Consider the following 27,757-nt stretch of genomic DNA (forward strand, 5'->3'; position numbering starts at 1 on the left):
ACAGAGGCAAAGGTACAAAAGCTGGAAGAGCAAGCTTGTCATTTCGGGAGAAGGATCTGTGCATTCTTGATCAGGCTGCTGAGCATCTTCTAACCACGGCAACGAGTACTGCCAGCCTGAGGGTCCCAGTGCCTGTTACCAGCTGGATTTCCATAGAGCCCTTGGCATGTTTGGAAAATAAATGCATTAACATTCGTAAGAAACCTAGACATTTCAGTGAGACTCTTCATAGAAATACACAGACAGATAAGCAGGAGGAAAAAAAAGCACTTGGAGCTTGAAGCTGACTTTGTCAATAGTAAAGAGATTTAAAGCTAAGGCTTCTTTCTTGTTCCCTTAATTAAGTTACCACATGATATTAAAGTATTGTAAAACTAACTAGAAAATATAGATAGATACATAGACAGAAATAAGATAGTAATGGCATATATAGTTCAGTCAGTTCCTTATTTTTCTGTACATTTCTATTAAAAATATGGAAACTATATTTTGTTCTGAATGTGTATGAAATTTGAAGACACCAACACTTGCAGTGATTTTCTGCTCTCCTAGAAAGTGTACAGCTTTGCTTCAAAAATTAACCATAAAACCATATTCACGTGGCCTGTTACAACTAGGCTTCAACTTACACCGTTAGTTCGGGTACAGTTTCACAGGGGGTTTATTTTAAAATAACTTATCTATGCAAGATATACGTATTCAATAGCTAATATATCTAGTTACAAATAGAGACCCAGTAGTGAAGACTGACCAGCTAAATAGATTTGTATGTCTGTTTTGGATAAGATTGCCCCTAACGTAATATCCTTATGTCTTCAACGTGAAAAAAGGACACTGTAGCTTCCTGTAAAGCAACAGAGCAAGTTCATGCTAAAATTGGTCATTACCTCTTTAATCATTACCATGTTCACATGATATATTTTTTTATTTATATATAGCTGGCAAGACAATGTGTAGTGTGGAAAGACAGTCAAGTTACTAAACATTAAATTAATGTTTATTGATCTCTGAAAGTGCATTCTTCCTACACACCAATTTTTGAGGGAACCTCCGCCTGCTGTTCTGCCCTGCTTTGCAGTGTTTACTTGTTTTTATCATCATATGCAGATGTCACATTTCTATACAATTTTGGCTTTAGGTCACAATTTCACTATTATACTGATCCTTATCTTGGCACCTTTTGAGATTGACAAAGCAATCCTGGATGACACTATTTGAGGTCTGTTCTCCTATCTTTAAATGTTTAGCTTGACTTTCTGAGGAAACATACATGGAGTCTGTGTGAACACAAAAGGGTAGCTTGTGTGGGTGTCACATGGTAAATTGAACACCTTTGGGAAATTTCAAAGGAGTTTTACAAGTTCAAATATCATTAAATTCCTAAAAAGCTTCATAAGAATTGGTAACCAGATGAAAGAAAGAAATCTGGTTTAGTACCTTTTATGGAAGCTCATTTGCTAACAAGCTCTAGGAAATCCAGTGGGGGAGGGACCATATGAGCTTCAGCTAAAATTCAGTCAGCCTATGCAACAGAAACCCATAGGGTCATCAGATGCCCTTGTTTTGATTATGCAAGCAAAATTCCACCATATATATATATATATATGTAGCAGGGTGGGGATAAGCATGTAAGGGATACACAGCCACAATCCTCTGAGTATGGAGAAAGCTTTCTTGTATGAACGCAATACTTCAGACTGTAGCTAGAGCTGATAGGGCATGTACCTACAGCTGCCATATAGCTCTGACTACATAATATTAGTGCATCTCAGCACAGTGCAAGCAAGATCCCTGATAAGGACAGTATTTAAATTAACAGATTTATTTTTTTATGACCAGATTGAAACAGTTTGTAGAACAATACAGCTAAAATAATTAATTTTAAGATGTACATATCCTTGAGAATAAAGTAATTGGTATTGCTGAGTTTGCTGGGCATTTTTGTTTGTTAAGACAGCACAGAAAAATCAAGAGATATCTTGATTTTACCTGTATTTTTCGTTTTGCAGAAGGCTTGTTGTGTGATTTGGGGTAAGCCACTTAAACTTTTAATTTTTTCCCTTTCTCTGTAAAATCAAGATAATGTATGTTTGCTCCAAAGGACTTTTCAAAGATGTATGAAAGAAAAGGGGATACATCAAGTGTAATATATTATTTCTATTTTTTTCATTAACTACCTCCTTTTTCTTGGATGAGGTAATGTAATGCAAGGTCGGGAATTGAAGACTAACAATTTTCTTTTTTATTATACATTTATTTTACAATTCCAATATTTTTGTCATAAAGTGCTTGTTTCAGCATGCACTACCCAAGATCTATACTGCAAGAAGATGTATTTAAAAGAGAAAGGTGGATTCAGTCCATAGCTATTTGATGCTGCTGCACTTATGACTGGCATATGACAGAGTGAGATTTGAAGTCCTAGGGGAAGAAATAAAATCTGATTATTCACAGTGGTTGACTGTTTACTTACACTGAGCTGATTTAAACTGCACGTGCTACAAAACCATCTGGTGGCTATGTTGTAGGCTTTGTAAATTCAATTTTTTGCTGAAACTCTTGAAGCTCTCTTTCAAATTTAGATAAAGACATCAGAATTTAAGTAGATTTATCTTATAATGAATTTTAAACCTATTTCATATGAAATTGCAAAAAGATAGTTACTGAAACAAATTTAAGTTATAATATTTATTTTAATTATGATATATATGATTTCACTAATTATTTAATTTGCTTAACAACGTGTATATACCAAAAAAGCTCAAGGGAAAAAAAAAAAGTGAACAAAAGCTCTTTAAGAAAAAGTTAAAGTGCTTTATCTGTCCAAATGAAAAAAAAAATTGTAAAGAAATTGTGCATTTGAACATATTTCAAGGGAAGTCTCATCTATATATTTCAGATCACTCTCTTTGTTTCCTTCTAAAAAAAACCCACCAAAAACATATAACCAAAAAGCAAATGTTTGATATGATTAGATTAGCATGCCCCCATAAAGAAAAACATTAGCTTTGGATTCAGACATTTGTTCTGTTACTGTCATCAGAATTGACAAATCTGTTATTTCCCTCTGAAAACCTGTATAAATATACTAAGGTACACTGGCATAATATTTTAAGAGCTTGGGAGATGGTTGGCGGGGGGGATTAAAGTTTAAAATAAAGATTTTCCAGAGCATTTCAGGCCATTTCCAAATTACAGTTAGGAATTTAGTTTCTTGAGTCTTCTTTCAAGTGAACATAAAGCTAGCAAGATCCTCCCAGCGCACCAAGTACAAACTCTTCTTTTCAGGCCCTGCGTCATATAACCTATTTCATAAAATGGTTCAGCTCACTTTTGAAACTCTTCAGGTTTCTAGCCTTCAGTAGCTCCTCTGGAAGGCTGTCCCACAACCTCACTCTTCTGATAGTTAAGAAAGTTTCCAGCCTAAATCTGTTTGTGGTGAGTTTATAGCCTGTTGCTCTTGTGCTTTTTTAAGATTAAATTTTCCTTCTCCCTTGCAGGGAAGGTCTAATGATATGATGTATTTAACTATGCACACGATTCTTGCTCATGCAGTGATTTTTTGCAAGACAGGCTGTCTGTGTTTTGACAGACTCTTGCAGAATGTGGACAGCCAGATATTTACTCAGATGAGATCTCACTAGTGTTTTTTACACTTGTATTAACTTTTTGCTATTTCAATTTAATTTACCTTGTGTACTATGTCTGAAGAAGTTATTTGTGTTTTACAGAGTCCTGGGTCATGCAAAAAATACATGTTTTCCTCCTGTCTGATTTCTGGCTGATGAGCTACTACAATGAAAATTTGTAATACTCCTTAGGGAGATTTTCCTCATCAAACGTATAACTTTAAAAGTTAGGCACCTAAACGTTCTCCCTGAATGACTATAGAAAGAAGGAATAATCTTCAAAGAATCTCCATTCATTCCATTTAGATGTGTCTAAACTAGATAATATAAAATTACCAGCAGACTTGTTAACATCTTTCTAGTGATTATACAAGGAGACTCCACAGCTGTGAAGGTGCAAAGGTTTTGGATGGATTGAATGAAATTAATCCCATTTTGACTGCAGGATACTATACTTTGTACTATTACATTTCATCCCACTTTTACTATTCCAGTCCATTTTCCCTTCACATGGTGTTCTTCCTCCTTCACGCTGGCAGTGCTTCTCATTTTTTGTGGACTTCTTGCATTCATTCCTATTTTAGGGGTGAAATCACAAAGTAAAATAGTAAACAAAATGAATGCCAAAACTAATCCAGGAGGAGCACTACTGGAGTAATCTGATTTCAACCCAGAAGTTCCCCTTTCAGCACAGTTCATTGGCATTTCCTCTGTAACAGTCACTTTAGTCAGCACCTTCATAGTCTTTTTCTAATGTTCCTTTTTTCTAGTTTACCTAGTAATCTCCATTGTGACACCTTACCAAATGTTCTGCTGAAGTTCAGATAAAATCAAATCTCTCTGTGCAGTTCTTTTGTCTGGAAAATCAGGTATCCTATCAAAGGAAAAAATCAGGCTACTCTGACATGACCTACCTTTACTAAAGCCATGTTACATTTTATTCTATTGTCCATTTACCTTCAAGCCATTAATTATTCTTTCCTTCAAATTTTATCCTAAGATTAACATAGAGCCTGAGGTGTGAAAGGATAAAGAGTTTTGAGTCACTTTTTATTCTCTGGTGTTGGCACAAATCCTGTTAAGAATTGAGCATATTTTGTAGCTCTACCTAAGTAACATCTTCATTAAAAATCCTTCCTATTGGACCTGGTATTATATGGCCATTTTTCAGAGTTCTGAGATGAAAGTGGACTTGTCAGTAGATCAAGTGCATTAAGCTGTTTAAGCTTTGCTTGTGCCTTGACTATGATTATGGACATACACTTACCACGTTGTCTTCACTGAAGACTTCCTTTTAATTTGGGAATCACATGTTGATTTCTACTATGGTATTTCCACTTCTTCCCTAGAGCTACCTTTTTTTTTTCCCCACTAGATAAAGGAGTTGTAGGTGTTTCCTTGAGCGTCTTTTTTTCAAGGAGTAATTAATTTTGCCATTTTGGCAGTTCTTTCTTTTCCCAGTCATTTTAGGCTCCCTGCTTTTTCAAATATCATTATTTGTCCATTTGGATCTGGTAACATTATATAAAAGGATTTCCCTTTCCTTGAGATGCAAGTTCCAATTAAAATGTGAAAGTTTGATGTAAAGAAATTCAGGTGTCCTTCATCAATGTGTTGATCTTTTTAGCAGTTTTTTGTCCAAGAGGATGGTATTTTCAAATACATCTCAAGTGAGCTCTTGAAAAGGTGCTTTAAATTATTTCTTCTCTGCTAAGCAGTTTATTTGACAGGTAAAATAAATAGCTATGCATGTTTAACAGTAAAATTATGCTTATATTGCTTGCACACTTTTAAGAGGGTTTCTGATTAATCAAAGCTTGTTTTCAGTGACTGTATCATTGCTTAAGTAGAAAGAAAAAGGCTTTGATATTAGTGACCAAATAACTTTTACAAAACATTTTGACTAAGATATAAACACACTATTTTAAGTCATTAAAAGGTAGTAGACTAGAAGACGTTTTGCAAAGGAAACGTAAGAAGATAATGCAGTGGCATTACATTGCTCAGTAACAATTACAGAATTATTGTGCTGTAAGTTTGCCAGACGGATGTGGAAAGGAAAAAATGACCAAATGCCTGTAGACACGTGCCCCACACAGTGGATGTGGCTCTCGCATGACGGGATGTGGCCTTTTGCTGTTTAGATTTAGAAGTGCTTTGAGAGGCCAACATGTTGAGCTGTTTGCTTTACAACAAAGGAGAAATACAATTGATTAATGCTATTTTGGACCGTAGCTGCTTTGTTTGCTCCTCATTTGTTTCTCTGAACTAACTGGACCATGATCCTAGCAACCTAGTTCAATAAACAAGGCGGTACAGTTACAAAGAATATCACAACTGAGTATTTTCTTATGAAATCAAAACACCTCGCCATCAATGACACTTGGCTGCATATTTTTTCTTCTGTCTTAAGTGGAGAGAAGTAGGATTATTTAGCTCAGAGAAAGAGGATTATTTAGGTAGTTTGTTCAAATGTTTAGTCAATAAGGCTTTGGAAAGTTGCTAATGAAGTACAGAGGCCAATATTCTCTTTTGCAAATGTGAAAGGAAGCTGTTATGTGCCCCACTGGGAATACTCTGTGCTATTTGCTGTATGCAAAAGGCTTTGCATGACAATCAGAGGTCACTGGGAGACCATTTTTCAAAAATCTCCATATTACTAGTTTCTTAATCCAGGTTATAGAATGAAGCAGAAACACCTGTTGTTACCCACTGTAGTGCCCTGATGTTTAGGATTGGGGTCAGCTAGTTACCCTGGGGTTTTTTCATTCAGCTTAGCCTAATCTAAAATGAAATACAGATAATTAATTGCAGAATTTGCAATAAAGAGCATAGCTGCAAAGTTTTATGAGAAAAGTGAATGCACGTAAAAGGAATAAACCCACCTAACTTTGCTTAGCGTAAATATTAGTTTAAAGGTTTTTTTCATCTCTATGCCCTCTGACACTGGCTGTATTCAAGCTCAGACATCTCATTTTCCCCAAATTATGGGTACTTGCAGAAAACAGTCAAGATTTGGGGTGTGTCCTTTTTATCTGCGTGGTCAACATTCATCTTTCATGAAGGAGAGGAGGAAGAGGATGGAAAAGGAGATAATTCATATTCAGACAGTCTTATGCCTCTAGTCATTTGGTGATCATTAATCCAGTTCATTCTTGCCTAACCATTGTTTGCTATCTCCTGTTTTAGAGACGTTCATGTTTAACTGGCCCAGCTGAACAAATCTTATCCTTCCAGCCAGACTGGGTTTCATGTGACTGAACATTGGACATCAACAATTAGGCATCTGTTGTCTAGATTCCTTTTTAAGCAAAGGAAAGAAACAGGCATTTGTAGCGTGTGACTCACATGATCTATTTTAGACATGTGTGTACTCTAGGATGGGAGGAGCAGCATGGTAGAGACACCCGTTTGTCTCCACCAACTATAAAAGAAGCCTTGCCATCCTGCACAGATTTAGGGATTGTCAGCCTTAGGTGGGGTGATTCCCATCTTAAGGACAGTTCTTGTACTAGGCTAGGTTTTTACCAAAGCAGCGATTCATGAGGAAGTCCTCTCCTCTTCTTGCAGAGCCAGGAAATTTCCATGTCCCAGAGAGAAACTTCTCATTCTCCCTCTTTGCTCACTCACAGTGTAGCTGTACACTACGTAGCTGGGACTGTATGTGTGTCTCAGGAGAGAGCTCTTGTTTAGGACCGGTCCCAGAAGTGACCCATCAGTGCTGGCATTAACTGCTTTGGGAGCTTCTGGCTCTTCTTCGTGACACTGTGATGAAGACAATGAAAATCTGCCTTGGAAGACCTGGGGGGCAGACAGGAGTTCCCAGCGCTGCTCTTCTCTGTGAGCTCATGTCCTCAGTTTCAGGACTTTGCCAAGCATTCTGCTTGCACCTGCAAATGTTCCTGCAGCAAAGGGAAACAGATTAGGGTAGTCAATGTGGAAACTCAAACAAAGCAAAGCCTTCACAGAAACAGTGTTTGCAGGAAGTAGAAACTATTGTAGATGTTCTAAAACTGGCGCAATTGTCAACAACTGTAAAAGGGTGCGTTTAGAAACATCCTTAGTGTCCGAGTACGAGCATCTTCAAACACTTTCGAGTTGAACCTGAATGAGTGTGCTCTTAGGTTCAACGATGAACTGAAGCTGGCTTAAGGCTCCTAATTCCTGATCCAGAACACTGCATGACATAAAGCACTAGTGTAGGGTAAAATCACTTTGCTGATTAGATTTCTCTCCAGAAATATCATCAGGTTAACTTTGTCCCAGCTGGCTTTCTTTGAGGCCTCCACCACTCAAACTTTATAAAGGATCAGGTATTTGATCTGCATTTAGCATAAAACCAGCACAAAGTCGTCATGTCAGCATAAAGAGCTTATTATAGTGTGCTTTGGGAAATGTGAAAGTAATGTGATTATGTCCACACCTGACCTGGTGCAAAATTGGGTGATCTGCTAGAGCACAGATCTGATACAAATGTTTGTGGAACTTAGGTTTTATCCTGTTACACTTCTGTGAACTTACCTGCCTATTCTAAGGAGAGTAAAGAGAGAGCGGTAAAAGAAAAGAGAAACCACCTGGTGAAGATATTAAGATGACAAAGGTGCCTGTATTGCAACTCCTTTAGTATTCCCTCCCCTAAGGAGAAGTGAATATTGTTCTGGTTCCTGGGAGGAATGACAACAAGGGGACATTCTTATCGCAATTTAAAAAAAAGAGGAAAGAAAGAAAGCACATTTTAATAAGACAACACTGTTGGTGCTTGATTTATTCATTTTGAGTTCTAGATTTCTTAGTAGAAAAAAAAGACAAAAAGAGTAAAGAGCAGTAGAGATACTGAGCCTTTAGTACCCCTTTGTGATTCAAACAGTATTCCAAACTTTTGCTGGTGTAGATTTCATTAATTAAAAAAGCAGTAATATTCTCAATATCCTTGCTGTTGCTCTACATTACAAAGCACAGTAGGGCTTTGGTTTTGAAAGCTAAAATATAGCAAGCTGTTAATGGAATTTTATATTTGTGCTCCCAAGAGATTTAAATGAAGTCTTGAGGGTAACCACAATCCCTGGCAAGAATCCTCTTTCCTATTAAAGCTGACCTGGACAGGAGTTGCTTTCATGCCACTTTTAAATTGTCCAGAGAAAATAATCTCTCTGGGAGACATCACACATTCTTCTTGCCTCCCTGCCTCTGACCAGCCTAGCAGAGCCACTGCGTCTTAGTCATTAGCAGGGGAGAGAAGGAAACCAATACTTCCCAGTTCTGGAAAAGAAAACTGTTCAAGAAAAAAATACTTACTGGATCCCACAAACTAATAATGAAAGGTCTGTTTGATCACCAACAACTTACTCCTGACCTCATGAACTGGAAAATATTTTCTGTTCTCCTTGGGTAAGTCTTGTCAGTGAATTGTTTCAGGATTTCTTGAGATGGATGAAGTAACTTAAAAGGTGACTTGTTTAGGGTTTTTAAATATTTTTTTTTTATTTATTCAGTACACTTCAGTTTGCTAGTTATTTAGCTTGAGCAGAAGCAATTAGCTGCCAGTAGAACATCAGCAGTGAGCTTTCTGTGATGTTCCCTCTACAGAGTTAGCACCTGCATTAAACTCTTGTTCTAAGTCACCACCTGGACCTGCCTCAGTCTCTGCATTAATAAATCAGGAAAACTGGTTTGGAAAAGTTAGACAATATAAACAACTCCTCTCCTAAAAAAAAAAAAAATTAATATGTTATTTGCATACATTTTTATATCAAATCGATACTTTAAGGTACATTTATTTTTGCATTTATATAGTTTGAAGTTATTGAAACTGTTTTATAAGTCCAAAGTAGAGATTTGCTAAATATAAACTTGCTTGCTAAATATAAACCTGGAGTGAATTCTTATGGTCAAATGTATAAAGTTCTTTGAAACTGGATGTATAGTGTTGTTGTTATAGTACTTTTTAATGAGGTTAAAAACAAAAGAAGGAATACTGATGGGATATGGGATCTAACTCTGTATGGGATCTGACTCTGTGTGCAGTGCCAGCTACTTTATAACTGCTATCAAACTTTAGGAAAAAGAGATTGACTTCTTTTTAAAAAGAAAAAAATTGGAAGACTTAGAAAAGGATGGGAGAGGAAAAGGAACCAGAAGTTATGTGTGCAGTTTAAGTAGGCTGAAAAAAAATTTTAAATCATTTTCCATGAAAAACAGATAAGTGTCTGCTAAATATTGATACTGGTTATAACTGATTTTCTGACAAAGCTAAAACCAAAAAATGATACATGATCATGTGCTATTTTTGGAGAAGTGTAAGTGTCAAAGAAATCTGTCAGGAAGCCAGATAACTACTTTAACACAAAGTTATCACTCTGGTAACTTACATCAATCTTAGAAGGTGACTCGAACTGTCTTGCTGGTAAATTTGAAAACAGTGTGAAATATGTCCAGTCACTGGGGATAATGGCATGCACCCACCTTCCAGCATGAAAGCCAGTATGTGGCATTAATGTGTATTTCAGAGGGAAGCTAACTTCCAAACGGCCGGAGGATACTGGCCAGCTGCCTGCACAGAGAACAAGAGAAACCAAAACCCAGGGGGAGAACGCCACTGCTGAAATCCTTTAAGTCTCCTATGCCTTTGCACCAACTATTTGCCTTATAGAGCTCTGAGCAAAACCAAACAGGAAAGATCTTAGACCTGTTGCACTGCCAAATATTTTGTGGTCTCTGGGAGCTTGAGAGTTGAACTACGAGACCTGTGTGGTATGTGAGAGGGCTGGAAAGGATTGTTTCAAGTAGGGAGGCAGTGACGGCGCTGCTGGGTCTCACTCACTAGCCTGCGTAGGTGCCAGACAGCCTCTTCCTTGGAGTTCAAAAAGGGCAAGAAAAGTGATCTGACAGCTAGTAAGTTTATCCAGTAAGGTCAGGTGAAGTACAAACTCCCTAATTGCAGTGACCTCTCTACTTACCACAAGGAGGAAAAAACGCTCTGTGGAGTTTATGAACTCAGAGTTATATTTCTTTCATTCAAATACACCCTCCAGTCTTTAAAAGTTCACTGTTCTTCCATAGACCTGGAATACCAATTTCGTGATGGAGTTGTACTAGTTGCAAACTGTAGTCACAATATCATTCCTCTGAGAAAAGGATGCGTTAGAAAAAGCTGTGTTGCAAGGCTGTCCCACCCAGAGGTGGCTGTCACGGTATGAATGGCCTTTCTTCGGATGAGGGTTGCTAACAGCGCTGGCCTGGAGCCCTCGCACCGCAAGCTGCCACCGAGTCAGATCCATGAGCAAACATAAGAGCTTGGATAAGGTAAATATCAGTGATCCAAAGAAAAAGAGAACTCAAGTGGCTTCTCATAGAAACTTTAAACTCACATAACTGCACTGAATTCCTGGAAACGCAAGAGCTTGGTACTTTACGTGAAAAGGTACGTCCGGAGTGAAGGGCTACCATGCCATTTGTGGGAGCTGAAACATTGTGGTCCCTGGGCTACAAGAGCCATATACTCTTTTTACATGCTGTGAGGTAAAACTCAGCACTTCAAGCTGGTTATGAAGGCAACTCTGTCAGAAAAAGTTCAACACAGTGTTTCACAGCATAATATTACCTCAACAGCAGGAGTTCAAGTCACAAAATAATGGGAAGGAGATAGGAGGGTGTAGTTTGTGGACAGAGCCCAAGAAGCCATGACTTGTGTTCACTTTGGGTTCCTTAAAACCCCATGTCAGGACCTCCCTAATTTCTAAACAGCCATGTGCACGGTGTACTGGTGATGTACCCTGAGCAGAGGAATGATGTGGCCATGAGGCCATGGGGCATCCCCATGACGGGATGAGCTTCTGAAGATCTCTGTCACAGAGGGCAGGCCTGGCAGGGTGGGACCTTCTCCACGTATGCGTCTGTCTCCTGTACTGCCCCAGTCAGGAGGCTGTGCTTGCACCCCAGCAGCCCTCACGTTGTCAGATGCTGTGACAGTTTTCCTTTTTTCAACCTGTACTTTGGAAGCAGGAAAACACTTTGGGCCTAGGCGTTAGAAATCCTCCTAATGCTGCCCAAAGGTGGCTAGGAGCAATAAGGCATTCTCTGATACTTTTTTCGTTTCTCAGACTTTTAACTGATTTAAATACAGCTACAGGGCATGTTGCAAAGTATTGTCTTTCAGTCATTCTTTTTGCTTGCTACTTGCACCCAGATCTTTGCTTCTTGCAATAATTGTGATGATCAAATCCCTGGGATGATCAGTGCCTTTCTGCCATGTGATCATAAAGTGTTTGGAGTAAATGTTATATGAGCCATTTTGCTCCTACAATATCAATCAGATCAGCTCCAAAAAAACCTGTCGTGAATTCTGCTTTCTGCTGCTGTTACTGGTCCCTGACCAGAAACACCAACTCACTCGAGGCAGCTCTTTCTCCCTTCTCCCTCCCCTTCCCAGGCTTAGCCCTATGACTTCCTCTGCTCCTCCTCCCTCTTTTCTGAAACTCATTGTTCTTAGATTGAAACCAGACTCCAAAAACACCACAAACTGTTTTCTTCTGTTTGGAACAGCCCTTCCTGTGCATATTATATATATGGTGTGACTTGCTGACAGTGTGCATCAGGCACAATTCGCTGGAGAGAGCAGGAAGGAATAAGATGACGTGCGTGGACAGCAATCCCTCAGTCCCACCGGAGTGCAAAAGCACCAGAGGACATTTTCTTCAAATATCTTTGGTTCACTTAAAACTGACAAACCAGATGAAAGTTTTACTTCTAATTTGGCAAAACTTGGATGGATAATCTTTAAGAATTTGAACGTAACCATGGTCAACAGTGGAATGATTAGTTTAACAAAACTACGTTATTTTCCCTTAGAATCACTGAGCTGCTAACACCATAAGGGTTGGTTTTGACACTTAGCCACTAAATACATTGCTCATATAAAGTTTTATCTGCTGAGCATGAAACTTTAGAATTATTTACAACTTTCTTTCTAATCCTCCTATTTATTGGGTCAGGCCAGCAGCTAGACGTAAAGCTTCATGATACAGGTATGAGGATTTTAACAAATTTGTGATCATTAAAGATGTCCCAGTCTGCTGCAGTGTGAAACATTTGTTTTCTTGTATTACATTATTTAGCTTCTCAATCATTTAATTTCAGTACCCTACACTATTAGATGCCATTTGATTGCTCAAAAGTATTACTTCAAGCCTGGTTTTTTGTGTGAACTATGGGGATGCTTCTGAAGGATTTTCACTGTATGTCAGTATTTCTAAGGGAAGTGCCACTATATAAAATATTATCAAGTTTTAATTTTCAGGCATGTGTATGACAGTCAATTAAGCAGATGAATAATCTTTTCTGTATAGCAACAATTACATCTGCCCCCTGTGGATAGCTCTTGGCCACCCAGTCCCAGCAAACAAAGATTATTTTTTGCATTACATATAAAAGTGTTACTCAGTGCCTATAAATTAATTTTGATGGAGATGGAACATATCCTGACACATCATTTTTTAATAAATGTGGATTGGGATTAAATTATTATGGTTTGGCAAAGAGAAGCTGCAGGTTAGAATCTATAATAAATTTCAGGAGGGAAAGGGAATTAAAATGAAAAAGCTCTATTTTAAACTAAAACGGAAGACCATCAGTCATCTGAACAATTAAGCTGAAAAATTTTCCACAAGGTAAAATTGCACTAATGGTAATGGAAAGACTACTCCTAACTTTAGAGCTCCCTCTGGAGCAGGGCACGACCAGCCACAGGACAGCAGTCGTGATGAGAATCCCTTGGGGTCTCACCATGTGGTGGGTGGCAATGTCTTCTGGCCAAATCTGGACCCAATGTAATGACATAGAAGGGTTTTTATCATTGCTAAATTTTAAACAGTATTAACGATGCAGGCATACAGTGTCACTTGGTCAATCCTTAAGAGCAGCTGAACCATTTCAGTTCCTGGTTAGGACTCAGCAGCAAGGTCACTTCGGATTCAGGTCTAGGTTTTTCAGACGTGCATCATCAGAGACACAACTGATTTGGGGGGATTTTTCTTTTGAGCCTTGCCTAGGTTTAGTCCCTAATGGAGGACAAGAGAATGTGGGGGTTCCAAGTAATTCAGTTCATTGCGTAGGTGGGTTTGACTTCGATCATTTCTATGGCTTTTTTTTTAAATCTTCTTTTAGAGGAGGTGGGACTCACAACTGAATCTGTGACTTTGTGCTGTGAGGAGAAGTGTGAGTTGCTTTTTAAAAACCTCTCTGTACTGAAATAATCTTTATTAGATAAAGATGGCAAGACTCTGAGTTTTTCACCCCATAGTCAGTATTTTTAAACTTTGTGTATAAAAACCTGCAGCTGTCCAAATGAAGCACATCCTCACTTTTTCTGCTGTTTCATGGCTCCCTGCTACATATTTCATCACAAGTTGAAGGGCTTTGTTCACTGGCATATCCCCAGCCATTGCAGGTAATCTGACTAAATTCTTTTGCATCCTACTAAATGATGAAATACTGTTAGTAGCTGGGAGAGTCTCAATAAAAGCATTCACTCCTCTGTGAAACTTGCTCCCTCTGGTGTTTCAGCAGAGCCAGTGCTTAGTGACATTTGAATTCAGGCTTATAGTTTAATTACATCATAGTAATGAGGAAATTTTTTTCTTCACAAGATCTGTAAAATTATTTTTAAAACTTCTTACTGTATTTTACTGTAAAATAAGATTTTGTTCCATCAGTGTTTTCGTAGAAACACTCAGGTGTCATTGCAATGAATACAAAGAGCAATACACATACCTTCCCATACTGCTCTGAATGCCATCTTCCCTATAAATAATCCTTCCATTTTATTATATTATTTCATTGTATTCCCAGGTTTTATGCTTATGGAATTAAAGAAAAATAATATATCAGTCTCATTTTGGAAACTTTGAGTAGAAACATAGCTTGTTGTTTGGGTTTGGGGTTTTGTTTATAATGTAAAGCTATTTGTATCTGTCAAGCTAGAAAAAAAATGGCATGTAAGCATGCTTCTAATTTAAATTGTTCCCTGTTTTGGGAACATAAATTATACTTGATAGTGAACTGCAATTATATTTAAGAATACAAAATTGTGGAGAGAAGGTAACTTTCTGTATCCATCTGGCACAAGGTGTTTCAAGGGCTTAATCCTGCTCCCAGTGAAATTGATACTACAAATCCCTTTTACTCCTTGATGGATCAGGACCAGGCCATCATGAACAGGTCATGTGGCTAGCAATAGCAGTGACAGAAAATACTTGAAAAAGCAGGAGGTTGACTGATGCCTGGAAAAGGCAGATTAAAGATAATGACAGAGATATTACAAGCTCCCTCACAACTATCCAAAATATTTCTCTTGTATCAATTTTAGTAGATTATTACATACTTTAATTGCTCTCTTGCTGTGGTCAGAAAGTGTCCTTACTAAAAATATTATTGGTGAACAACCGAGTTGAAATTTCTCTTGAACTTGAATGAACAGTTTCTGTAGAAATGAACTCCTGCTTCAATTGATCAGTGTAAGACATCTTATGGTCCTTCAGTTCTCATCTACTACACAAGAACTTGATATTTCATATTACGGCATTATTTGGGGGAAAAAAAGTCTCTACCTCAACATGGTAGAAAACTTTGAATAAGCCAGTGTTCTTTTCTGGTTTTTTCATTTGGAGTGATGTAGTTCTGCTACTTTAGGATTTGGATACATGCTTACACTCAAATAAGGTTGACTGAGTAACATATGAGACACATATTGTGTAGATGAACTTTGTGTGTAGCAATGGAAATGTTTCTTGCATGCCTAAGATTGTAAGTCACTCAGACAAGCTTCTTACTGCACTGTGGGGAAATACTGTCACCTGTTTGGTTTAGTTCTCTGTGCTTAATAAACCAGAGTGCTTTTCCCAGTCTTGGACTCCTGCAATCATCTCTATATCCATTTTGTTTGGCTCACGTAAAGGACATTTTAAAGAAGCTGGAAAGGAAGAGTTTAAACTTCCCAGGTGAGCACTGTGAAAGGTGTTAGATTGGCATTTTACATGGGGCATGTTCCTGGGCTTGCAAATGGCATAAAAAGTTACTGCCTGCCAGGTGAGATGGAGTGACTGATTGTATATGCGCACATTAAACCTGTCCCCACAGTGAAATAAAACGTTTGCCTGAACGAGGGAGAAGAGGAAGCAGGTGTGCAGATACAAGTTCTCAGCTGCCAGCTGGCAACTACTTAGATTTGCTTGTTTGATCACCTGCAATCATCTGCAACACAGAAATTATGAGAGCAGGAGTAGGAGCAAAATCAGCTTGTGTCTTTTGAGTGTATAAAATTTTGGTAACATGCTCAGTCTGTCTCTTGTCATATTTAAGAGGGTAAAATCCTTAAAGACACTTAGCCCATTGAAGTAGGTAAGAATTTTGTCATGGTAATATGAACAAATCCTTAAGAGGCATGCTTCTATCAATCTATAAAATATCTCTTAGTAGTACACAGTCACCTGTGTTCAAGTACCAACAGATACACACATATCAAAGTATATATAGCTAGAAAGAACCAGATAAAGTTATTTAGACAGCCTGTGGCATGTTACCTTTTGTTTCTATATAGCATTCCCATTCTTTGGGCAAAAATATTGGTGCAAGAATGCAACCGTAGATCCAGGATAAACCAAGAAAGACTTTTATTAACACAATGATTGTGGTGAGCTAATCATGAAAGAGCACAAGGTTCATAAATAAAAATTCTAAGAAAATTTGTATTATAGCCTTTCTATATGTTTCCATTCATAACAGTGTGTGCTGCTGTCCTCATATTTTCTAACAACACATTTCTGTAAATGAATGGTTATATTCTATAAATGCAGTCACATTACTGATTTCATGAACAGCAGCCAGTCATACTATAATCATACACCGGGCATTCATCTTTGACATCTGAATAGCTACCACATCAAGGCACATCACAGCTGACTGATTTTTCCAGTCATATTGCAGCTTACCTAAATATTGACTGTTGTTCCACTCCTGCCTGTACCCAATCTGTCCACAGCAGACTATTCTTGGGTGGATTTCTGTTGTTCTCACTTACGAGGATATATTTCATTCTTCTAGACTATTGCATATTTTTCCACTTGATTATCTTGTAATTGCTAACTGTCTTATATGCTCCTCTGTTTTACTTTCTAGTAAAGTTTTTATTGTACACTTAGTCATTCTAGCCAGCAGTAAAATTGTATTGCCACAGTTTGAATGTCTGCAAAAGGCAGGTTTAAGTTGTAACAGCTGGATGCAGGCATTGTGTGTCCATCCTTGCTTTGACACCTTCTATTTGATTATGTTAATACAGAAAACATACTACTGGCAAAACCTCCTATATCTTTGATCTATTAGAGACCTTATTTCTTGTATGCAATGAGTGCAGGGAGTAAATACTAACAGCATTACATTGGATTCCCTGGCTTATCCTGGGATACTGACATAAACCATAGGCCAAAAGTTCTGGATTTTCAGAGAAAACCAGCATCACATCACCTTTTACTGTCACAGAGACTTTGGCTGTCTAACCATGGGAAGAGTATGAAGGCAAAAAGAGAAATCCAAAGACAATTTTATGTATTTTTTTATACTTTTTCATTATAAGAGAATGTGCCAAGCGTATGCCTACATTTCACAAAAAATAAATTTCTATAAGCAATAATATCAAAGATTTCATATTATCAAGTAAATACTATGATTGCCACTTGTACATGAGCTTTGGCAATTAGGCAATTTATACTACTGAAGCACCGCACAATTTCATAGAATCATAGAATCATAGAATGTTTTGGGTAGGAAGGGACCTTTAAAGGTCATCCAGTTACTCTTTTTGGTTTTCTAATGTATTTATGACATTCTAAAATGCTTATCTTATCTAGTGGTCTGACTCTATTCATACTAAGCTGTCCATCTCATGGCAGGATGTTCTGGAATGGATTTCATATGTTCTTACACAGATGTGCTTCCGTGCTTTCCATTACATTAGCTCTTCAGTGCCTACAGAGGCTTGGAATTTCATGCAGCTGAACTTCTATATGAAAATTATCTCTATTTACAACTAAAGATATTTTTGTCTCCGAGTTTTTCCTACATCGTTTTTGATGTTACTGTATTTTGTATTCCTTTTTCCATTAGTGGTAAAAATACAATTTCTTAGAAATTTTACATGTGGAAAAGCCATAAGTAATCCAAATGTCTAACAATTATATGAGCACATAAGAAATTACAGTCCTTTCTCTAAAGGTTCTTAAAGTCTTTATGTATACACAGACCTGAAAATTTAAAAGTTCTTTAAGTACAGTAACTGATTTATTCTATCCACTAGCCCATAAATTTGTAATTATAATGGTATGGTGGCATTTTCCATAGAAGTATATCTGTCTCTCTGTACAAGTACATCTTACATATGTAATATGTGCACATAAAGATTTTGGTTTATAGCAGCCTTTATCAATGAATACAGATACAGCCAATTTCCTGAAAGATCTGCATATAAGTATATCTGGTATAGTGTTATCAGACAGAGTTATGTCTTCGATACTCATGTGGTTTCTGATGCCTGACAATTTCCATTTAAAAAGGAAAAAGAAAACCTTATTTCTACTTCTTTTTGCTTGAGTCCTTATACAGCAGGGAGATTCCTTTTAAAAAGCAATTTTGACGTAGCTACTATTGCTAATATATTTTAAGAATGATCCTGATAGGAGCATTTTAATGCTAAAATAGAGAGTTCTACTTTGTGTCCTATATCACTATAAATAGTCTGAGACCAGCATTAATTATAGATACATTTTCCAAACTCAGTTCATATCTTCTAATAGAAAGGAGGTAATAAAAGAAAGCCCATACAGCACAATATTAACAGAAGAATCTGACATTAACGTTTAGATGTCAGTCCAAAAATAAGTGAATGAGGATTAAAATGTTAAGTCTCGTTGCAGAATGCATAGAGCTATATGCAAACATGCGGTGTATGTCATTGCCTTTGACATGAATGGTAATTTAAAGCCTAAAGCTGAAGCGGGACTCCTTACATGTCTGTTTTCTTGGGACTTAATAACCAGTCCTGCAGTCTCGAAAACAAAAGAGCTGTTTGTGTGGCATCTGGTTTCTCCATAAACATTCGGGGAAGAGTTTTGTTGCTCTGTGGAAGCTGCCTCTACAAAGATTTTAAATGTACCATACTTACAAATACAAATTGTTCATGCAGTATTTACTTTCATAAATACTCTGTCCTGTTTGGCTTAGCCCCATGTAAGTGGGATTTGAGTGGCAGGACTTTCTTCCTTGCAGCCTAATGAGGGTTCGAATGGTAACCAGGCTCTTGCCTTCTGTTTTTTCTCATCAAAGAAGTGTTTAGTTAAGGGTGTAGTAGCCGGGGAAGAGAATTGGAGCAGGGCTGCCGGTGGTGGAGTGGAGGTCCACAGAAACCCTCCTGCTCCACAGCTCACCCACCCAGGAGAGTAGCGGGAGGATGCCCAGGAGTGCCCACTGCTGTAACGAGTGGTGTGGGTTCCCAGCCACCCCCTGCCAGGCTGCCAGCCACTGCACAGTAGGGCAGGGGCTCAGCCGCATCCTCTGGCCTCTGCTGTTATCCCTGCAGTTTGGGGTGCTGTGATAGTGGCATTGTTCCTGGCTTCTGCCCCAGGATGTCAGTGAGGCAGAGGCTCCTTCTCAGCAGCAGAAATGTGCCCCGAGCTTTACAGCACTGTCACCGTGTAGAGGAGAGTCCCGAGATCAACCAGCTGTTGTCTTCTGATCAGGGGACATCATGCATTTCTTAGTAGTTATAGCTCTTCAATTAATATAGGTATTTTCAAAATATGTACCTCAGTCCACATCCTTTGTAATTGGGGTTTTTTATGTAAGGAGGTTTGGATTGTTAGCTAGCAAGAGAGAGGATCATTTCCAACAGTAAAATGGATGTATTGTATACTGTTGTAGTTGATGAACTGCAAGCAGATGAGTTACAGAGGAATAAAGAAATGGGTTTTTTCATATATTATGCTCAATAAAAAGGTATTATATGACTTCAATAGACCTGAGAGATTGAGCCCTGTAAAGTTTGCATCAACAGAAACAGCAACAGCATTTCAACAGTGCTGCAAGAGATACTCTGTTGTCATGTAAATATATTCATCGAGTGTATAAATTGCCTTAAATTTCCAGAATTTCCTGCTAGCAGCTGCAGACATCCATAAGAAAAAATGGCCTCAGAAAGCCAAGAGTTCTCACCTGACAGAGCCTGTAGACAACCTGAAATGGCAAAGTGGTCTGTCCAAATACATACAATCTATCTGGAGTATGTTACCATCCCCTTGCTACGAGGGGTCTCTTTTAAAGCCAGAGCACACCAGGTCGTGTACCCAAATGTATCTTCAAAAAAGTTTCGACTCGACTGTCCTAATTGTAGATGTAGCCACCGTAGCTGCTTTAACATCCAAGTTTCTTCAAGCTTGTATGCTAGGTTGCTATCAACTTGGATTGCCCATGCTCACATCTGTGCAGCTCCTTCATAGAAACAAAATCTGACAAAAAGTTGAGATATTTCTTACAAGAAAATGGCAGTGGAACCAGCCATGAGAGTACACGATCTCCCATTAACAGTTAATTAATTTCTGATCAGAAAGAGAAAAAAGGAGAGATCAAGCATAGCAGGTATCCTTAATCAGACATTTATGTGGCATGTAAGAGGGCCTGTGTTCATGTCATTCCTTTTCTGCCAGATTTAGGTTAGAATTTTGGACTAACTGAGATTTCCAAAGGATGAGCTTGGAATACAGAGCCAGAGACTAATTCCAGGTTTGATGATTAGGACACCCACACGCAGAGAGGTATTGTAAAGTTTGGGTCCCTGTTGCCAGATGAAGTGGAGAGGGTCAGATAAGTGAGATTAAATCACAAAAACAAAATCACGTCAGCACCAGGATTCAGCATACTGGAACCATGTTCCAGCAAGGCAGAAACAGTACTTCTGCCTGGCTTGCAAAATGGACTTGTGCGCAGTAAGCGAGTGCCAGTCCGTGTGCACGTGTGTTTCTCCCTTCTTTCTTTTTTTTTTTTTAAGGGCTTTTGTTTAATCCTGATGCAGGACAGGGGAAAATATGGAATCCCAGAGAAATTTGTGAGCTAAAAATAATTGCTTCTTGCACAATTCTGCTTACAGACACCCTTTTTCCTCCTCATGCTCACTCCTGGAATTAATCTGGGCTAGCCACTCTTCATTTGGGATCTATTTTACATTAAGTGATATTTACAAGTTTACTTTTCATCTGTTTGCCCTTGTTTGGATAATGTTAAAACAGATGAAGAATCAAACCAGGAGAGAAAAGAATGCAGAATCAAAAATGGAGCACTTGGAAGATTTTTCTTCATAACTTTTAAATAGATTTCCCTGGGCTATAAACTCCAAAATTCTTGTAGACAGACTGACGAGCAAGGACCTTTCCAACAGCGCTTTAGGTATAATTTTAAATATTTTCTTCTTTTCCATTCTCCATAAGAGAGTGATGAACTCAACACACAGGCTTTGCACAAAATTAGTTAATTTAGTTTTGCAATTTTTTAAACATTCTTAATGGAGACTGTACATCTTGTGAAATTTCCAGAAAGCAGCTTTTTTTTCTTTGTTCTCAAGCTGATAGCACTACAATAGAATAAACAGGTCTTTGTGCTCAAAAGAACAGCATTAGAAATTGAACGTTCCTCTCTCAGCGTTCCTATGGCAGGTTAGCTGGTACAAGTGGGAGAGGGATGGTCTGCAATGAAAGTAGCATGAAGTCAGCAGGCTGTGTCTCTTTCTTTTGTTTTGATGAAGTTGTCAGACCTCTAGGTTGTGTATTGTTCAGATTGGCAAAAACCGTGTTATTAATAGCAAGAAGTCGAAAGCTGTGCTGCGGCTCCTTGCTGAATTCATTCTTTTACTGCCTACAAGGAAATTTTGTTTCTGACGTGATCACAGGCATCGTTGTCCATAGGTGAGGTAGATAAATATGAACACTAGCATCACTCATTAAAGCAATGGGCGCAGAGGGGGGATTTCCCAAGGCCCTCCTGCCTCCATGGAGGCCAATAAACAGAGAAAAAAAAAGGGGGGGGGGGGGGGGGGGGGGGGGGTCGGTCCCTGCTCGCTAGATGGCACCACCCGCCCGTTGTACCGGGAAAAGGATGCGTTTCCAGCTGGGGAAGTTGCTCTCCGTCTTTCCAGTACCGTATGGCTGAACTATTGATATGGCAAACAACTATGCATACAGGTAGGTTTTGTTTCCTCCAGCTGTGCTGGCTTCTTAGAGGCAAATGAATGCCTTTACACGACGTCTCGCTGCCGTGTCCAAATGTAACCTGACTCCCTTCTCAGCATTTAAACTCTTTGGGTCTTATCCCGATGGCCCTTCTTGGTACGTCTTCCTATTAATGTTTCTTTAATACCTGGACACTGGGAATACACTGCTGCAGTCTCATCCAGGAACTGGTTTATGAAGCTCCGTAGGCCAGAACCATGAAAAGTACTTGGTATATATGTGATTTGAAAGCTGTATTAACAGGATAGCTAGTTTGAGATCCCGGGCAAGAATAAGACTTTCATTATATGTAGTAAAATATGATGATAAGCTTAACAGAAGATGTTACATCACCTACAGTGGAAGTAGTTATTATTGAACACTACTTGTAAGTTAGAAAAATCATGAGATTGCAGAAAGCACACGACGCATAACTTGAATTTTCTAGACATATGGGTTAATCATAAAGATGAAAAGCGAATAACCTGTTACAAATCTCCCTTATTGTCACATTCTTCTGTTGTCTTATTTTCTGATATGTTTTTCTGATACAATTTAAAATGCCTCATTTTACACATAGTTCTTCCCCCTACCCCATTCGTGTGGTGCTTATTGCTTGCAGTTTCCCGTTGTCCATCAGGTTGTTGTTGAAGTGTGGATGTGGCATCTATACAGGAATGTTAAGTAGCAAGCAAAACTGGAGTCTACATACAGCTCTTGGTCCGTCTGTACCCACCTGGAAAGTTTGCAACTGTAGACCCAGAGGTTGGAATTAACACCATTTGTTATTCTCAGTGCGCAGTTCCTGTAACAAATGCCTCGAAGTAGCTGGTGCATTCAAAGCTTCAAAAAGAGTTTCAGTTCCTCTCCAGAGCTATTTTAATTTGAGATCTACAGAAAAGGGGATTACCTGTAATGTCTTCTTGGTGGAGCAGTACAGATGAGTACGACTTTTAGTTTATCAGCAACCTGTAGTCTGGGTGTCCTTATAAAATATCTATGGACTGTATTTTATTTCTTCATTATGCATTTCATTTCCGCACCAAACATAACAGCATGTTTCATGCAAGCCAATGGACTCAATTAAGCCTCATCAGATGTATAAATAAAAATGTACTCGAATATTTGACTTCCTTTCAAATTAGGTGCCAGCATTTCTTTTAGACCACAGCAGCATCCTGAACAGATTCCATTTCCCACCTTCTTAGCTGTATTCAGTTCAACAAAACAATTTCCTTCATCGTAAATTGTTTTGCAGTTTTTTTATGATGTGTCTACCAGGGGATGTATTTTAGAGGTGTGTGAGTTGGCCCCAGGTATTGTTTAACAGGCATTTGAGTATGCAAAGTTTGTTGGGAAAAGAAGGTGTTCAGTGCAAATAGTTTATATAGAATAATCACAAATATGCTTCAATGGCAAAGAGCAAGCTTTTATGACAAATGAATGTGTAAGGGTCAGTAGCTTCAGCAATCTGACTACAGGTGAAGATGGAGATTTCCAGAAAATTTATGATAATTTCCCACTGATAGGTTGTCTCCCCATAAATATTAACACCATGGCAATACTTATATAACAAATGATCCATGTAAATCTTTAACAGGAGGAAAAAATGTGGATTTTGTTGCTTTGAGTAATCACTATATCACCTTTCTATCTTTTACTTGCAAGCATAGGTAAGCGTGTTGCATGAATCCTGTAAGAAGACATTCTTGACCATGGAACAAAACAGATTTTTCCACCTGTGGAATATTCACTTTAGATGTTCACACATTGCAGTAGGGATTATGAAGTTCTGAAGAATCAGACTGATTTAACTGAGTATGTTTTCCCAACAAATGGTAGTTACCTCTGCATGGGTTTAGTCCTCAGCCCTTGGGTTGCAAAAGTGTCATCACAAATTAATTGATCTCATACAGTTTGATAAATCTGGTCTGTTACACTGCAAACTAGCACGGTAATGTAAAGCAAGGAAGTGAATTATTTTGAGAAAGAAATAATTTCCTCTAAAATGTAGCAATAGATCCTGTCCTACCTTCAAAGTACATCCTTCGTGCTTTGTAGTGTACTGTGGAAACATTGCTGTGATGATGTAAATATTAACATAAAACCAGAAGGTAAAGAAAAACCAAGGAAAGAAAGAAATGCTGTTTCCAAGTTTTGCGTATACAAAACTATGGAAGGTCATTCAAACTACCCTCATCTAGACACCTTTCTAACAAATGTCATGTGTTAGCGGTCCTCATGAAGTCAGGCTGCAAACTTTGCCACGTACCATGTGCTTCTCTTTTTTTTTTTGTGTTGTTACCCTTTACTAAAGGAAGGGATCTGCAAGCATGGGATGAGGCAGGGCAAGGACTGCAGAGTGGGGCTAACTCTGGCAGTGGGAGCGGTTGTACCAGCAAGGTAGAAGTGGTCTGGGCTGGTCTCAGCCATTTGGGAACACTAATAAGAACAAATAACATTAAAATAGCCTGGCTTTCTCTTCCAGTGTCCGTGGACCTCAACAAGAAGCAAGAATAACTCTACATGCAAAAAACCACGCAAGCATCTGGCTGTGGCATTGCCCTCCTAGGAGCCTTGGCCGTTCTGCAGCCAGGACACTGCAGTGGGAGATGAGGCAGGACTAGGAAGCAAGAGGGTGAAGATTAGGGACAGACTGAATGGGGTTGTTCTTTCAGATGGGGGTGGGGGGAGTGTCAGGAAATGGTAGTTTTTAAGCTCGCTTAAAAGGCTTTTGGGGAAAAGTAGTTAACAAGTTACGTTTTCAAGAAAAGATACAGCCTCACCTTGAAGCTGACTTTAGTTAGTCAGCCCTGAAACCTGCAGCCTTGAGGTTCTGGGCTGGCCACCGTAGGTCTTCAGTCCACTGTGAAACGCAGATAGCGGGGTGGCTGGGTGACGTTCAGCTGAGAGGTGGCAGAGCAGCAATAGCCTCTGATTTTGAAATTATAACTTCCTTTTAAATATAGCTAAAGGTCCTGTGCTGTTCCTGACAGCCTTTGGCATGGGAATCTCACCTCGGAAATGCGAGGGTGGGAGGGAGCGTGGTGGTTCCTGCCTCGTTATATCAGACCAGAAGAAACAACAGCCACTCTTGGCTTCCTTAGAAGAATCTCTAGTTGTTCAGCTGCCTTTTAGTTTGATACCTATCTTTAGCTACCAAATCATTTTAATTTTTTGCAGTAAGCTTCTCATAGGCCACAGGAATAGAAAACAAGTAGAAGAGGAAGTGACCCATGAAATATTTGCAGAGGTGATGTTTTGTGTGTGTTCTGCTGAAGTGTTTCATTCAGTATATTAAATATTTATATAGCCCTGCAGTCACTATTAATCTAAGGAGTCATGTTTTCCCTAGCCCACCACGGATCCTTACCTTATGGTCACCCCCTTGAAATTAATCAAGGTGAACAGAGAGTTGTCATCACTGGTAAATAGTTTATTATTTTAGAAAATACCATCTATTTCTGCCTGACCAGAGCTGGACATTGCTAAAAATATTGAGAAGGTTAATGTTACATGAGCTGTAAACATTTTCTTTAACAGATACACATGCAAAAGACACAAATGTTCCTGTATTTCCATTGGTAATATGTGATTTGTTCAAAACTGAAGTGCCACATGCAGAGTGTTTACTTTGTGATGATAAAAATCCTTACTCTTCCGAGAATATAGGAGGAAAAGTTTCCTCTTTAATTTGATCTGACATACTAATACATGTTCCCTATCTATGGGTATGCTTATCCTTAATACTGGTCTATTTTTCATTATTCTTCGTATTCCCTAGCTCCTCTCTTCTGTCTGATTTCTGTCATTTCTTCCATTTTCTTTCCCATTCTGTTCTACTTGTACATACAAGAGTAGCTTGAAAGATACTCTGCTTTGTAAGCAGCCACTCATATATCTGAGGACACAAGCTAATTCTTAGCTACGACAAGCAGAGGTTCATCATACTGCCAAGTTCGGCCTCATGATGGGCTGCGACTCACTGAGGTGTCATTCTGGATTCCTGGTCTCCACTGGCCAACCCACCCATAGTCCTTTTTTTCCCTTCTTTCCTCCCACAAATACTGCTTCTCTCTTTTTTTTCAGGTGAGAATGAGAGATTTGGTACCATAATACTAACATCTCCTTTGTCTCCAAACTCAGTATCCTCTTTTCGTGTCTGCTCCTAGTTAACTAAGAGGTGTAAATAGCTAGTATTCGTCCTGCCTGAACTAGATCAGGATCCTTAACCCTTTGGTCTGTTAAGAAACTGCACAGTAAGGAGTTGAGACAATTGCAGAAAACATAAAAATGCAGAATACTTTACATCCATCACACTTCTTTTTTTGCTCTTATGACATTTGCCTCTTCCTAACCTCCTATCTTCCTGGACTCTCATCCTTTTATTCTGTTTATAAACATCTTTATCTCCTGGGAAGAGGAGAGGGATGATTTATCTCTTCCTGCTGCTCCCTGTTCCTGATATCTGCCTGAAGCCAGGCCTCCAGAATGTAACCATATTTTGCCCAGTCATCCCTGCTTAATGCTTCACTCTCCTTTCTTATCTTGCTTTATGTTAACATTTCCTTCCCTCTGTCTCTCGTTTTGCTTCTGCTGCTCCTACTAGAATACACACTTGAGCTTAAATGAAAGGAAGTGAAAGACAACTTGTCTAATGTAATTTTAACCATCACCCCCCTTTCTCCTCTACTTGCTTTCATGAAATGGAACTTAAATTCTTTTGCAAAATCTTCTGTAATGGAAGTATTTTTCTTGTGTTTCTGTTGAACGCACATGTTAGTTGTTGGATATGTTTATTTAGACAAGAGAAGAAGACAAAAACAATGGTCAAAGAAGTGTCTCTGTTCACTCTAAAAACCCAAAGTGCTGTAAGACTACAGTGGAAAGTAATATACAATGAATCTAAGTTGTCTGCATCATTGTTGATAGTAACACCTTATTTCAGCTCTACTCTGTTCATCAAATTAAGAACTGTTACCTACAAGCCTGCATTCAGATAAAAATTAGGGAGGAGGTGTAAGTTCTTACTCACATCAGAGCTGCAGAGAATCTGGCTATGGGCATTAATAGCTAAGCTATCAAACTGCCTTTCCATTTAAAAGAAAAGAAAAAGTCACATTCCCAAATACTACTTTCATTGTAAGAGATCGTTAGTTGTTAAAGCCACTAAATACAAGCTACAAATTGGCAGCTGAAAGTTTATTTTTCTTTGCTGAATTCTAGGGATTTTTTTAGCCTCATACCTCTCTGCTTAGCTAAATCGTATAAATAGTGGATAAATTCTTTCTAATTTAATCAAGTAGGTGCCCCTTAGAAGCAGTGACAATACTAAAAAATACACTGTGTTCCTGTGTTTTAGTTCTGGACTGAAACCTTGCCAGAAACATGCCTCTTGAACATTTGCCTTTTTTATAATCCAAGTAATAGTTAAGGGATGAAAACTGCGGTGTCCTAGTAGTGGGGATTTACAGACATTGAGTCCAAAGGAGTCCAGAGCCAGTGGGGTGTAAACTGACCTTGCCAAAGAGAAGTGGTGTAATAAAGAGCACAAGAGAAATCCACAATTATTTTTTCCCCAAATAGAGATATTGTATTAGCACATCAAACTGCATACTTCAATAAAGTAATTTTGCGACTGTAGTAGAGGAGGGCGGTTGGAATAAAAACTGGATTATTGTCTGTGCTGGAGGACTTCTGCCAGTCATTGCAAGCATTGTACAGGCTCTTTCTGAGTTTGGTCTGGGGGTTCTGCATTTCCAGCTATACATGATTCCCATCACACTTGCTATCACAGCCGTATTACAAGCAATTAAACTGTAAGGCAAG

General features: G+C 38.6%; 1 protein-coding gene and 1 long non-coding RNA gene across 6 annotated transcripts in view; one reads left to right on the forward strand and one right to left on the reverse strand.

Moving 5' to 3' along the window:
• The window catches only part of NT5DC1 (5'-nucleotidase domain containing 1), a 149,712-nt gene that overhangs the window by 67,430 nt on the left and 54,525 nt on the right, over positions 1-27,757 (forward strand). The gene's annotated exons all lie outside the window — the stretch shown is intronic.
• On the reverse strand, positions 231-27,094 carry LOC121233623. 5 transcript variants are annotated; one of them, XR_005933510.1, is made up of 4 exons: positions 24,715-27,094; positions 6,515-7,531; positions 1,990-4,204; positions 231-1,522 (listed from the first exon to the last, which is right to left on the reverse strand). It is a non-coding gene; the product is annotated as an uncharacterized LOC121233623 (long non-coding RNA). The 5 variants fall into 5 exon arrangements; XR_005933512.1 differs by lacking the exon at positions 231-1,522 and having other exon boundaries at positions 1,533-2,066; positions 2,178-4,204; XR_005933513.1 differs by lacking the exon at positions 231-1,522 and having other exon boundaries at positions 1,535-2,421; positions 3,332-4,204; positions 24,715-27,090.

This window comes from Aquila chrysaetos, chromosome 2, assembly GCF_900496995.4.
Source record: "Aquila chrysaetos chrysaetos chromosome 2, bAquChr1.4, whole genome shotgun sequence".
NCBI classification, from domain to species: Eukaryota; Metazoa; Chordata; class Aves; order Accipitriformes; family Accipitridae; genus Aquila; species Aquila chrysaetos.